The following is a 14,446-nucleotide window of genomic DNA, read 5'->3' on the forward strand; positions in this document are numbered from 1 at the left end:
CCTGGGATGAGTATGATAAATGGAAATCATATTCCATATTTCCCTTATATAGCAAAGGATATGGCGCAAAAACACCATATGAGGTTCCCGGGGAGCATGCATAAAAAGACAAACATGTTGAACGGCGTACGATGTCTGGGCGAGTGAAAGTTAAGTATTTTAATTTTTAATGCACCCGCTAAACTTCGGTATTCAGTACCATCTTCATGTAATGACCCACCCGTCATCTATATTTTGTTTCGATCATGTATCCACTAGTTGTCACAGCCCAACTTATGGCGGAAATGCCGAAGCGTGAACTGATTGCCACAGCTCTTAAGGTGCTATCATTCAATATTGGAAGTTTCAATATCTATTAAATTTAATTTCAAATAAGAACAAGTATTCAATACAAACATTCAAAATTAAACAACACATCATAAATCAAAAGTCTTGTTTATTTCTCAATCGTGCATCCTAAGTTTTCTTTCAAATCTCGACTTAACTTTACATCACACGATAACCTGCATATGCGTTAAAAATAGAATAGTTTTGTCAACACAATATTGAGTGAGCAACACACCAGATTTGATGTATATGTATAATAGATAATAAATGCGCAACAAAGTCAAATGAGATAATCAATTCAACCAAAGAATAAATAAATGAGTTGTCGAAAAGCACAAAGCTATTACGACTGTCGTATGATCATACTATTCTGAGATTATGTTGGACCTATCTGAATGCGGTTAAGCAAATAAACAGATAACAAGTAAGGTACAAATCGTTAAGCACAAGTGACAATAGTTGTAGTTTGTGTATTAAATAGTATGGAAATAAATATTAAACGCATACGTCCCCAGAGCATTTATAAATGAGTTAAAAGGGGGAAATGCGATACTTACCTTAACAGATGATCAAAAACGAATAAGATAATAATTAGAATGTGGGGGATTGATCAAGCTCTTCGAGACATACTGACGTGATGTCCTAGTAACTGATAATTGAGGAAAATAAGTATAATTTGAATAACGGAACTAAGATTAGATAAAGGTTTGGGATTCGATGATCGAGTGCATTCTAACTTAAGTTTAATATTAATAGATTATAATTTATCATCACTTTTATTTATCAAAGGTTTATAGAAAATAGTATATTATAATTATATAAAATTAAGAATAAAATACTTAACTAAATAATTATAAATTTTGGAAACATTATATAAAGGAGTTTGCTTTAAAAGATTATTTTAAACTAAAGATGCGTTTAATGTATTTACATATGTTCTTATTATTAATAAATATTTCATTAATATTATAAATAAAAGATAAATAATAACAATAGTTATATTAAACTATAATCTTTTATAAAATACTCGAACTTAAATTTAAGAGGTGAATTATAGATTAAAACCCGTTTTAAATATTTAATACAAAAACCCTTTTCAAATATTAGAACCTTATTAATATTATAAAAACATAAACACTTTTTAATAAACCAACATATATATATATATAGGGAAAGTATATGCCAGAAACCCTCTCCAGTTGAGAAAACCCTGGAAACTCAAGTATGTGGTTGTGGTGTTACCACGTGTTCACTTTATATATTTAATAGTTGTTTAACCCGAAGGGTAGTTTAGTCTTTTCATATTTTTCAATCCATGTTGCCGGTTTTTCTAATAATATAATTTCCATCATGTCAAATGATTACTATATTTTTTTCAAATCTTCCGAATCTTCCCTCCTTAACTTCAATCTTTCGATCTTCTCTCCTTCTCTCTTCCCAGGTTTACATTTATTCAATTATGTCTTCTAAAGTTAAGCAAGTTTTAGATTTTTTCGGGTTTTCTCCGTAAAAGAAACAACATCAAGTAACACCATTCGTTTATTGTGATAGTTAATCTAAAAGCCTTGATCTTTCCATGTCTGCTGATGTTGTTCCAGTTGTTGAACCTGCAAATTCTAGACTTGATCTTTCTTTGTCTGTTGATGTTGTTCCAGTTGTTCAACAAGTTAGTCATACATCTCAGTCGTCCCCTTATTCGGCTTCTTCTCATGTGTCTCATCTAAGCCGTCCCCTTACATCTGAGGTTAAAACTATTTCTCCTTCGGGCACTGAAGACTTAACAATAGAAAATGATGTTCCTCATGTTGGTAAAGATTTTGGTTTCTGCGTGTTGTGTGACGGTAAGCACCCATATCCAAGTTTGATGGGCGAGGAATGCTTGTTGTGGCAATGGGCTCAACTAAATCCAGTTCGTTATAACCAATGGGGTGATTACAGTCCTGATGTATCACCCTAAGTTTTTTTACTTTCTTTCGTTGTTTCTTTTACTTTAATTTTCTATTTCTGTATTTGCAGTTGTAATGTTGAACTCTCTTTTTAGTAATGTAATCTAGATGTTTTGTTGTTTTTATTTTTATGTTAGTGTATTCCCGTTTATGTTTGTCATACGTTCATTATGGTTGCATATGTGTGTTTTGTTGTTGAAAGAAATGGACTTGAAATTGTATGTTAATTGTATATTCATTGTTTTTTAACATATTTTTTTTAACGGAAGCATATGTTTATTGTATGTTAACGTATGTTGTTGTTGAAAGTTAACATATTTTCATTATATGTTAACATATGTTATAGTAGCATATGTACTTAACCACGTTTGACCATTGGACTTAACAACCATATTTATTTTCTTAATTAAACATTAAGCTATTCTTTCCTCCTTCCTTCTTCTACATAATTAAACAAACGTAATTTAAACATTCAACCTACACTAATCTTACAACATAATTAAACATTAAACAACTTATTTTCTCCCCCAATTGTAGTAGTCCCATGACTCGTCCAAATCACTAACATAGTAAAAGGGGTCGGGTTCAGAGTCGTAGCCATCTGGTTCTGTTTTTGTAGGTGGAGGAGAGTGTATTGGTGGTTCGTATTCCGCCCCGGGGTCTGTTTTGTACCCTTCTGCCCAATCAGGTACTTGTTGTGTGGGTCGAAGAGTAGGAGCAGGAGGTGGAGGTGGAGGTGGAGGGTGGTCGTCTTCATGTGGGTTCCCGTGTACTTGTGGCTGATTGTTAATCCCACCATTCAGTTCGAATTGGACAATTTCAGTTTCTACTGGCTGGTTAGCTGGGTCATCCACATTGTTTTCATGATTTAGTGCAAAACACCTTTTGTTTTCAATAACATCCTCTGGATGTGTACTTGGGCTGGGATACATTTATGTATATATATTTTTTTGTTTGTGGTAGAGTAAAATGTATTACTTAAAATATGAATGGAATGTTGATGTGAGTTTGGTAGATGACACCTCTTAGTTATTTGTACAAATACTTTGAGTGAAGTCCTCCTTTGTACCTCGTTTATTACAATATATTTTATTGTTTTTGGAAGATCTTTTTTTATATTTTCTTGTCCTTTGTTGTCTTTTCATAGTTCACTAGAATGTCATTTCATACCCCCCCCCAATAGTATATTTACTTCTTTTTTTGTAAACATAATTTGAAGAGTCACCCACTCACCATTAATGCTATCCACCTTCCTTCACCCACTTATCCTTTATTGCGATGGATTTTCCAGTCGGTTACAGTGACGATATCACATTAACTACTCCAAGCAGACAAGTTTTTAGCATTCCTTTTGATAAGTCTACTCCAAATACTTTCCTGAACCACTTAATGAGTCCCACCAGTCAAGGTAGAATTCATTAACTCATATTAATCTTTTAAGTCTACTTTTTATTACTATAATCCAATTTTTTATAAATGGTTTTTTTAAGGGTGCGGTTTGTTTTAATTATTTTATAACTTAAAATCCTTTATTTTTGAAGCATTATTTGTCTACTATTTAAAAGTTTTTTTTTTTTGAGAATGTCTTTAGCAACCAAACATCCTTAAGCCAAACAGATGTGGTATCTCCTGTTTCAATAGAACCAACAATTTTTCAAGAAGAGGATGCTTATTATGTTTATTATTCTTCTAATGGTTCAAATGTTTGGCGTCCAAAGGTTGATAACAATTTAAAACCTATTGAAGGCACTTTTTTCAAATCATGGGAAGATGTTGTTACTATGTATTATAAGTACGCTGAAGAATCAGGTTTTTCGGTCCGCAAAGGACAGACTAAGAAATGGAAAGGTGTCATTACACACAAGTATCTGAGGTGATATAAGTACGGTTCCCCTCAAAGTAGACGTTCCTTTGATTCCATGTCTGAACCGTCAATGTATGTCAGGCAAAAGACATTTACCGTAACTGATTGCAAGGCTCACGTAGGTGTTTCATTTTGTCGTGAAACATGTAACTTTATTTTGTCTAAGTTTGTAGAAGATCACAATCATTGTCTTGTTGAAACTTTTAACCGTGACTTGACTAAGATATCTAGAAAGCTTTCATTCTCAACCAAAAGTTTTATCCACCAGATGAGTCTAAATAGAATTGGTCCTACTGTTGCTCATCGTTTACTTGTCTCAATAAAGGGTGGTCATCATAACGTAAGAGGTACACCTATTGATTTCAAGAACTTTTATAATGGAATGAGGATTTTCATAGGTGATAGGGATTCACAGTTATTTATTGACCGGTTGAAAGATCTTTATAAGTGATGCCCCAAATTCTTTTTTGATTTTATTGTTGAAAATCGCAAGTTAAGATCTATCTGTTGGGCTGATGAGATTTCCAAGTTGAATTATAAAGCTTTTTGTCACGTTTTGGCTTTTGATGCCACCTTTCAGACTAATAGGTCAGCCATTTGATTTCACGTTTTTTGTTGTAACTTATCTTATGTATCTTTATCTTTAAAACATATGTTTTAATTGTTTAAAATTTTAACTTTTCCAGGTACAAAATGCTATTTGTTCCCTTTACTGGTATAGATCACCACAAAAAATGTGTTACTTTTGGAGCTGCCTTGATAAGTAGTGAGACTATCGACTCTTACAAATGGTTGCTTCAATCCTTTCTTAATTGTCATGGTCAAGCTAGTTTGACTCTTACAAATGGTTGCTTCAATCCTTTCTTAATTTTCATGGTCAAGCTAGTTTTAAGTGATCAGGATCCTTCTATGCGGCAAGCAATAGTTCAGGTATTTTCTGAGTCACGTCATAGGCTTTGCATGTGGCACATAATGAAGAAATTGCCGGCCAAGGTTATTATCTTAATTTTGAGCGTTTATTTTTTTGTTGATGTATGTTTTTTGTCTTTTTGATATGTTTTTGCTTCTTGTTACATTAGGTATGTGGTGATGTTGTTGAGAATACTAACGTGCGTTCGAGACTACATCGTTTGGTTTGGAATATGTTTATCACCCCTGACACATTTGAGTCCAGATGTCATTATCTTATTGAGAAGTTTGGTTTACAAGACAACGAGTGGTTGAATGATATGTTTGGGATCCGTGATCGTTGGCTTCCTGCTTATTTTCGAGAGATCCCTTTTTGTTGTTTGATGAAGACTACATCTCGTTGTGAAAGCCCGAATGCAACATTTAAAGTCAACTCAACTAACGCTAACACTCTTGTCCAATTTCTGCTGTGTATGGAGTCTAGACTAGACAATCAACGTTATTCTCAAAGAAATTGTGAGTACAAGACTTCATCTGCTTCCTTTAAAAGTAGTACTGGTGAAGAAATAGAGAAACATACATTTTAGTTGTACACTCAAACCATCTTTAATGAAGTTAGAAAGGAGATAATGAAAAGGAAGTATTGTTGTTATGTAACAAATACTGAAACCGTTGATGCTCATGTTTTATATTCCGTGACACACTTGGACAAAATGAATGACATAACCAACGTTTTTCTGGTACGTTAAGGATCAAATTTGGTAAATTTTACATACTTTTTGTTGTTAACATATGTATTACGTTAACCTGATAACATATGTTATAAGTGAAGTCTACTTTAACATATGTTATAATCATTCTTATAATTTTTTTCCAATAGGTTAATTTTGATCCTGCTGAGAACTCAGCCTCTTGTTCTTGTATGGGATTCACTCGTATTGGTTTTTTGTGCCGCCATGTGTTTTGTGTTTATAGAATTAAAAAAGTTGACAAGATCCCCCTTAAGTATGTAAGTGATAGGTGGAAACGGGATGTTCTACCTAGAAGTGTTTACTCACTTTCAAACCGTTTTAGTGTGGATTCGAACCCTCAAAGTGTTTTACGTTTTGAGGTTTTGGAGATGGTAAGTCAGTGTGTTGACATGTTGAGGGTTGACTCTAAAGGTCTCAAATCTTTTGCTATGAAGATAAAAGAATTAACATCTATGTTCTTTGAAAAAAGTTTTAAAAATGCCGATGTCGTAGATGACAACAAATCTGTTTTTGAAGAAATTGTTAGCAAGGTCAACGAAGGTGATGTTTTTATTAAGAATCCCGATGTTGTTCGGACAAAAGGATGTGGCAAGGTTTGTCGAGTGTCGGGTGAGTCGGAGAAAATTGTCGAGAAGGCAGGTAAAGTCGCAAGGCTATGTCGTAGTTGTGGTGAGTATGTTCATCATGATTCTCGTAATTTCCCTTTAAATCCAAAGAACAAGAAGAAAAAGTCTTGGGCAGAACCAGAAACCAGTGGCAATGTTAAGGTAGTTCATGGTGGGATTAATAATTAAATTTCATAGGAAGGCATGTTAGGTTTTGATTGTTATTTTTTTCTAAATTTTAGCATGTTGTTTCTTAATTACTATCTATTATCATGTATGACATTGCAAGTTTGTTTAATGGTTATTTTATTTTATTTTGTTTGTTTTTCTCAACTTACTTTTTTGTTACTTTTTCTTTGTTACTAAATTTATTTCTCTACCCTTTGGGACTAAACAACCATTTGACCTCTGGACTTACATTTACCACCATATTTATTTACCACATCACATCTTCATCTAACCTCCTTCATCTTTTCATCATTATATAAATGAGATGGAGATACTAGAAGTCTTGTTTTCTACATTTTTTTCCAATTTTTATCATATCTACACCTCGACGTAGATTAGTTCCTCTTTCTAAGATTAAAATAGAGTCCTCTTCCAGAATGTATTTTAAACATGTGGTCAAAAGAGAGAACCTAACTTCTTCCAAAATTTAGTCAAATTTTATTGAACCTAAAGTTGAAGAATTTAAGTACAAAATCCAGAAGGTTGAGAGGCCCAAAGTTGAGCCAAGTTGCATAAGAAATTCAAGTCGTTGCGGTCAACTTCAAGATGACGAATGGATGTTTTACAATGATTTTGGCAATCCCCTCCCTAACATCACCACTCTGTTTCCATACCCGACTCCGTCTTTGACTTCTACCACTGTTGCAAACGTTTCAATTTTGTTCGTTAGTTTGTGACACCCTTGGTTTTAGATGGTCAAAATGGGGTCGATGAATTATCTAACTTTATGTACTATGTGTTTGGTAATTTTAATTTTTTTTAAATCTATTAGGCTTTCCTTAATTAGTTTCCCAATGTATGTTTACTATGTTGTTGTACCTTTGTTCAATCCCCTATGTTAAGATTGTATCTTGTTATTTAATGGTAGTAGTTCACGTGAATTAAATTACGGTTCTTTCTTTAGTTTACTATATTGGAAAATGTGTCAAGGTCCCATCTTGTAAATCAATTAATTGACCTATCTAATTTTCCCTCCTACCATATTATCTTGCATTTATTATCTTGAATTAATTTAACATTTTTATTCTCCACCCACTGAGTTTGAATTGTTAAATACCCATCCAAAAAGCACACTACAAAAACCACATTCCACTCGGCTGACATCAAGCACATTCCAAAAATCAGACTAACCAATATGTATGTTTACTACTGCCATAAGTTTGCCACCTTATGCACGTCTTGGATCGATTTGAATCTTGGTCGCCGTTTTTATTCATGTCCTCATTTGGTATATTATGTTTTTTGTCTGCATAATTATGTAAAACACACTCATTTTGTATTTTCTTTTTGTTTTTGTTTTTGTTTTTTTAAACTGCATGAGAACAAGTGTGGTTATATTGTTATCAGCCAATGTGTGACCATTCAAAGCGAATCATCCCTGGGTTGTTGAAATCAAAAAACAAGCTTGAAGATGATATCAAAGTGTTGTGACGTGAAATACAGAAAAGGGACATTCTTATTGTTGTTTTAACTTTATTTTTGTTGTTTTTGTTTCTCTTATTTTTAGTTTAGTTTTAGTTCCCTTGGTTGGGGTACTTATATAGTTTACTTTATCAAAAGAGTCATTTTACTAGAATGACTAGTCTGTCCCATCGTTAATTCATGTTGTTATGTTAAAGTAAAGTTTCCTGGTGAACGTGCATCGTACTTGCGTATTGTTGTCTTGTTGTCTTATAATAGTTTAGTAGGTTAGGGACCCTAGTAGGTTATCTTTACTTTATATGTCTTATCTTTACTTGATACTTCTGTATATTAATGAGGTAAATGTGACCCTACAAGGAATACCAAATTGAAAATAATATTATCTAACTTCCAAAAGTACAAGATAGTACAATATAAGTAATACTAAAAACTTATTTTCCTTGGTTTTTTGTAGGTTATTCTTGAATTATATTTTTTAGATATTTATTTTTGAAATGCAAGCTGTCCGCTTTTAGTATACATTAATCTTTATTTAAACTTTAATGAACATACAGTTTAATTTTACTTGTTGTCAAAAGGCATCCCATATAAAGAAACCTTTAACTTAACAACTTACTACAACTTTCGTTGGATGTCCAATCACTTTTAGATGAATTTTGTTTGTTTTTCAACTCGAGCTTGACACGTTCGATAGAAAGATAACATGATAACTTATGTTATGAAACACTGTAAAACATATGTTATGTTGGATAACATATGTTATGACACACTGTAAAACATATGTTACGTTGGATAACATATGTTTTTTATATCTTAAAACATATGTAGACATGGATATCACACAACACAATGGGTTTCCCATATATTATATGAATAGGCTTCACATATTGTATAATAAAGGCTTTCGGTTATAATTTTGGCATAACACATGAGTTCATTTCTTCGTGAAAAATAAACATACTAGAATTTTAACAAAAAAAAATTTGTGTAACCTAAATCGTTTGGTCAACCTACCATACGTTTTGGCTAATCATCACGTGTTCAACTAAATCAAGTCTTCCCCTCCCCTCCCCCCCCCCCCCGCAAATTTGTTTGACTGTTTTGTTTCATGTTCCAAGTGTTAAACCAACTTCAGTATCACTTTTGTACTGTACGTTACTTTAAATATTATCTTTTGTACTGTACGCTACTTCAAATATTATCTTCATTGGAATTCCCTACATGGAGCCACCTAATATCTATTTCCAAAGACACTTTTTGTCCATAATTTACATATTAAACCATCAGATAAAAATATAAGGGCCCACCGTCATATCCAAAAGCACAAATACACCACAAAAACAGAAGTCGCATCCGTAACTTCTTTGCCCCAACCACTTACCTCACTTAAATCATGTTCAGAGACCACAGTACCCTAACCCATATGTAATTAAAGTTTTACAAAGCAAAATGTACAAGTTTAATCAAAAGCATACTTAAGTCGTGGGATCTTTTCACTTACTTCCTGCCTCCATCAAAACTTCTTTCTTCATTGTGTTTAAGTCAGACAAAAGAATTGTTGATAATATTTTTATCCTTAAACCTTTAAGCTGACTTTTTTTTTCATGCCTTGTCTAGCAAACCTGGCTTCAAAGTTTTCTCCCTCCTCCATGAAAGTCTCCATATGCCTCATCAACACCACTCCACCTTCTGTCGTGTGGTTTGTGATTGCCCATTTTACTTGAATTCTTTCAATCTTACTCCCCTTTATCTCCTCACTCTTTGGATGATTCCATAACTCCAAATATCTCACAAACATGTCCTTCTAGAATTCCGTTAATATACTAATTAACATATGTGTAATTTTTTGTTTCATTTTACTAAATTAATTATCATATTTATTGTCTAATTAAGTAGATTCTTACCAGTTTGTACGGGGTGTCTTTAGATTCGAACACGTCATTGTCCCATATTGTTGCCAACGGAAACATATTTGGAAAATGGCCAATTGTGAAAATTGACGACTTCTTAAGATTGAACACCACCAAAAAAATACTCATCTTGTTATGTTAGTGCACGGTTTTGCGTCTAAAGTCTTTGTATTTAACGTTAATGTTTTATTTATGATTTAATGTAATAATAGTTTGTTTTTTAAGTTAGTTCGCTAAGTTAAAGGCTAGTTCGCTAGGGGATGTTAGCGAACTAGTCAGTAAATGTATTCCCTCCTGATTCGTTAGGGGATGTTAACGAATCAGGGGGTGTTTCGCTAATTTAATGTATGTAACGAATGGGAAGCTGGTTCGCTAGGGGATGTTAGCGAACCAGATCACCTTCTATTTATAGTGAACTCCTGTTCACGTTTTAAACAGTTTTTGAGAATTGAGTTAATTAACGAATTGTTTTCCAATCTCTCTCTCAAGCTTCACACTAATCTTATACAAACACCAATACTAATATATTGATAATAGATACACATATATAACACTGAATCAAAGTTAATTATGAGCTAGATCCTTAAACGTATTAATAGTATATTCACAGATCTGAGATCTGTTCGTTGTTATCGTTATTGATACGAGTCATCGGGTTCCAACAAGTGGTATCAGAGCTGTTGGTGCTCATACACTTGATTTGGTTTGATATTGCTATCGTTTTTATTAATTTTTCTGTTTAAGCGTTTTTGAATCGATTTATGGTTGGATTGGACTGGTTTTGAGATGGTTAAGGTATTGGAGAGGTTTGGTTAAGTGTAATTGAGGTTTGATTTCGATTTGTGTGTTTTGGTTATGTTTTCGGTTTAAGTCCGAAACATAGTATTGTTATTGGTTAAATTGGTTGAGTAATTGAAATCGTTCGGTCACGAGGTTGTGTGTACTGGATTCGGAATTAGATTACGAGGAGTTTGATAGGTAATTTGTGTGATTTGGTTGAGTAACGAGATAGTATTACAGATTTGGTATTTCTGGGTTTTCGGGTTGATCTTCATAATTTCTGGAAAATTATGTTGAATGTTTGAAGATTTGAAGATGAACGTAATTCGTTATCATCTGTATGGTGATTCGTTAGATGTTTCATCTTGATTCGTTATCTGAATTTGTCAATTTGTTACCCATTTTAAGTAGTTCGCTAGCTTGTTCGTTATAGTGACTGATTCGCCTAATCTGATTCGTGTGACACGCGTCCAACTTGGGATTTGTGTCCTAACAACCTTTGCCACGTGGCGTAAGGTGTCAGAGTTTGTTACAAACGGTTGTAACAACCTGATTTGTTATAGTGTGATTCGCTAATCTACTGTAGCTGATTCGCTAAGCATTCCTTAATGATTCGCTAAGTTTATTTTGGCGATTCATTGCTGATTACTGTCTAATTCGCTAAACTAATCCTTTGTGATTCGTTTGGTCAATTCGTTAAGTTGACTTGTGATTCGCTAAACCTTCATCTCATTCGTTATCTGTTTCGCCATTTGGTCAATCTTAACCTTGTTAAGAGTTGATTCGTTAAACACTGTTCACAGTTCGCTATAACTGTTCACAGATTATTAAATTTTATTTGTTACACCCTTTAAATTTTTGAAACTTTTCAAAGATGGCCGGTATGTATGCATTAGCGTCTCAAAACATGTTAATGCAACAGATGCTGCAACTTGATACCGAGATAGGTTCGCATTCTAAATGTCCAAGATTGATGAAGTTCAGTGACTTTGCCAAGTGGGAACCTCGGTTTCGTGCACATTTGGGATCTGTTCATCCTGATTGCTCTTACTGTCTTGATGAAGTTTATGTGGCACCAATGATTGGTGATGACACTATTGGGTATACTCCTAAAGTTGTTTCTCAATACTCACAAGAAGAGAAGAAAGCTTTAGAAATCGAGATAAAAGCCTATTCTATTCTGACTATGGCATTACTAGAAAATATCTTTCATCAAGTTGGTAGTATCAAGAGATGTGCGTCTTTATTTCAACATCTGCGTATGAGAAGCATGGGAAACACAGCTGAGAGTAAGAAAGTGATGCTCAAGTTTCAGTTTCGAAACTTTAATCTATTGAAGGGAGAAAAAGTTGAAGAGATGACTACAAGATTTAGTCATTTAATTGCTGAAATGGACAAGATGAAAATGGAAATTTCTGAAAGGGATAAAATTGACATTATTAAAAGTGTGCTTCCAAGTTCTTACTCAACATTTCTAATGGTTTTGAAAGAGAATGACTATTTTGTGAATGAAGACTTGACGGCACTTGAATTTCTACAAAAGATCGAAGCTAGAGAATACGATCTTAAGTGTCAAAAATCCTCCAAAGAAAATCAAGATCCAGCTTTCTATTGTGGAAGTATGCCTCTTAGTTCAACGATCTCTCCAATCACTGCTTTTCTTACTCATGCTGCAAGTGAACAAGAATCAACTATGTTTAATGATTCAAAAGTTTGTTTCTACTTTGCTGGTAATTCGGGTGGTTCTGGAAGTTCAACTAATACAAATCCATTTGCTACACCACCTAGTGTTAATATAAAGGAAGCTGAGCAAAACTTTGCTTTTTTGACAGCCTTTATGTCTTCATATGAAAACTTAGTGAGTAGTAAGATTGCCACAAGTGATTTAACAGATGAGGACTATGATCAGATAGATCCAGATGATCTAGAAATCATGGATTTAAAATGGAACATGGCTATGATCGTTCGTAAAGTTAAAATATTCATGCAGAGAACTGGAAAAGATCTTCCAGCTTTAAACAAGAAGTTGGGTTTTGACAAATTAAAAGTAAAGTGTTATAATTGTCAAGAATTTGGGCATTTCGCGAAGGAATGTGACAAACCAAGGAAAGAATACACTGGTCCTCATGGTCAAAGTCAAAATGCTTCTACACCACGAGGAAGTGATGCTGGAAAGAAACCATCTTCTTCTATAACACAAGCAATGTTAGCAGATGGAACCGACTGGTCACAACGGTTACTATGCAATGATGTTCAAGCAAATTTGGCTATGTTTGGATTACACAATGATTGTCAAGTTGCAACTGCTAGTGAGATGTCTTCTGATAATGATTCTGGATCTGATTCTGATGACTCTTGCGACAAGCCTTCCGAATCAATGTTTGCTTGCATGGCCAAGATTAACAAGGTTAGTAATTCTATTTCTGCTATTCATCTGTTAAAGCATCATGTTTTGACTGTGAATCTAACAAATCTAAGTTAGAAGCTTTGAAAAACCAAAATGATAGTCTTATACAAGAAATTGCTTCTCTGAAAGATACTTATCGACAATCTCTTGAATCTCAAATGAGATCTCGAGAAAAGATTGAAGCATTGTCGACAAGAAACCATGATCTCAAAGCCGAATTATCTGTGAAAATGACCATTAATGACCAAAAGTTTCAAAAAATATTGAAACATCGTTCTAAGATAACTGAGCTTGAGAACGAGGTTCTTGAGTTGAAGAACAAGTTGGGTAAATTTCGAAATTATTCATTTTTGTTGAATGAAATTATTGAAGTTTCTGGAAAACAAAAGGACTCTAAAAAGGGTATAGGTTTTGTAGAAATTCCTCCACCATTTCACAACGACTATAAAATGAATCCTTTTGCTAAAAAGGAAGAAGAGGTAATTTTGAAAGAACCTGTGATTTCAGAAAATGTTAAATCTATTAAATCTAAAAATGTTAAAACCCAAGTTGCTCTTCAAAAATCTCATGTTCAAAGCAAAAAGGTGTTTGTTGAACACGATGACAAGGTCATTATCGAGGATGTGTTTGAACCCGAGATTATACACAAGAATAAGAACATTCCTAGTTCTAATCATATTATATGCGAGCCTCACGAATTTGAGGAAGCAGTGTATGGTTCACACAAACCTCATGAGAAAAAGGAAAATTCAATGAAAGTGAACTCTATGAAGGCAAAGAAGTCGGAAAAACCGAAAATTTCTGATGAGGATTTAATGCGTTTCATTAATCCTTCTAGTTCTAAGCCATCTGCTGCTAGAGTTCTTAAGTTAAAGGGAATGGACACAATGTTCACTGAAAAAGACATTCCAATTAGTATCATTAAACCTGAACTAATTGAAAGTTCGTTTTACAATGAAACTTCCAAAGTTCGTGAACTTGAACGTCAATATGCTCAAGCGAAAACATCAGTTTCATCAAATCCAATTACAAGAGCAAAACAAGTTTTAAAACAAACTAAGCAAGTTAAATTTGTTAAGTTAACAGGAACTGACACCTTGAAAAGTTTTTCAAACTGTTCTAATTTAGATTTTTACTTAAAGAAGAAATCTGAATTATCTGATGAGTTTGCTAAGAGCATGACTAAAAATGTGAGTCATCAACAAACTTTTGAGTCATTCATTCCAAATATCTCGCATCATCATCGTGTAGACATGCGAACTTGTTTCTTGTGCGGTCAACTTGGTCATGTTGTGA

At 33.6% G+C, this 14,446-nt stretch overlaps 1 pseudogene; it reads left to right on the forward strand.

Moving 5' to 3' along the window:
• Positions 1–4,054: 4,054 nt before the first annotated feature.
• On the forward strand, positions 4,055–6,592 carry LOC143635588 (protein FAR1-RELATED SEQUENCE 5-like; annotated as a pseudogene).
• The last annotated feature ends 7,854 nt before the right edge of the window (positions 6,593–14,446 follow it).

Source organism: Bidens hawaiensis, unplaced genomic scaffold (assembly GCF_021521415.1).
Source record: "Bidens hawaiensis isolate Kalapana, Puna unplaced genomic scaffold, B.hawaiensis_p1.1 tig00007607_1, whole genome shotgun sequence".
Lineage (NCBI taxonomy): Eukaryota > Viridiplantae > Streptophyta > Magnoliopsida > Asterales > Asteraceae > Bidens > Bidens hawaiensis.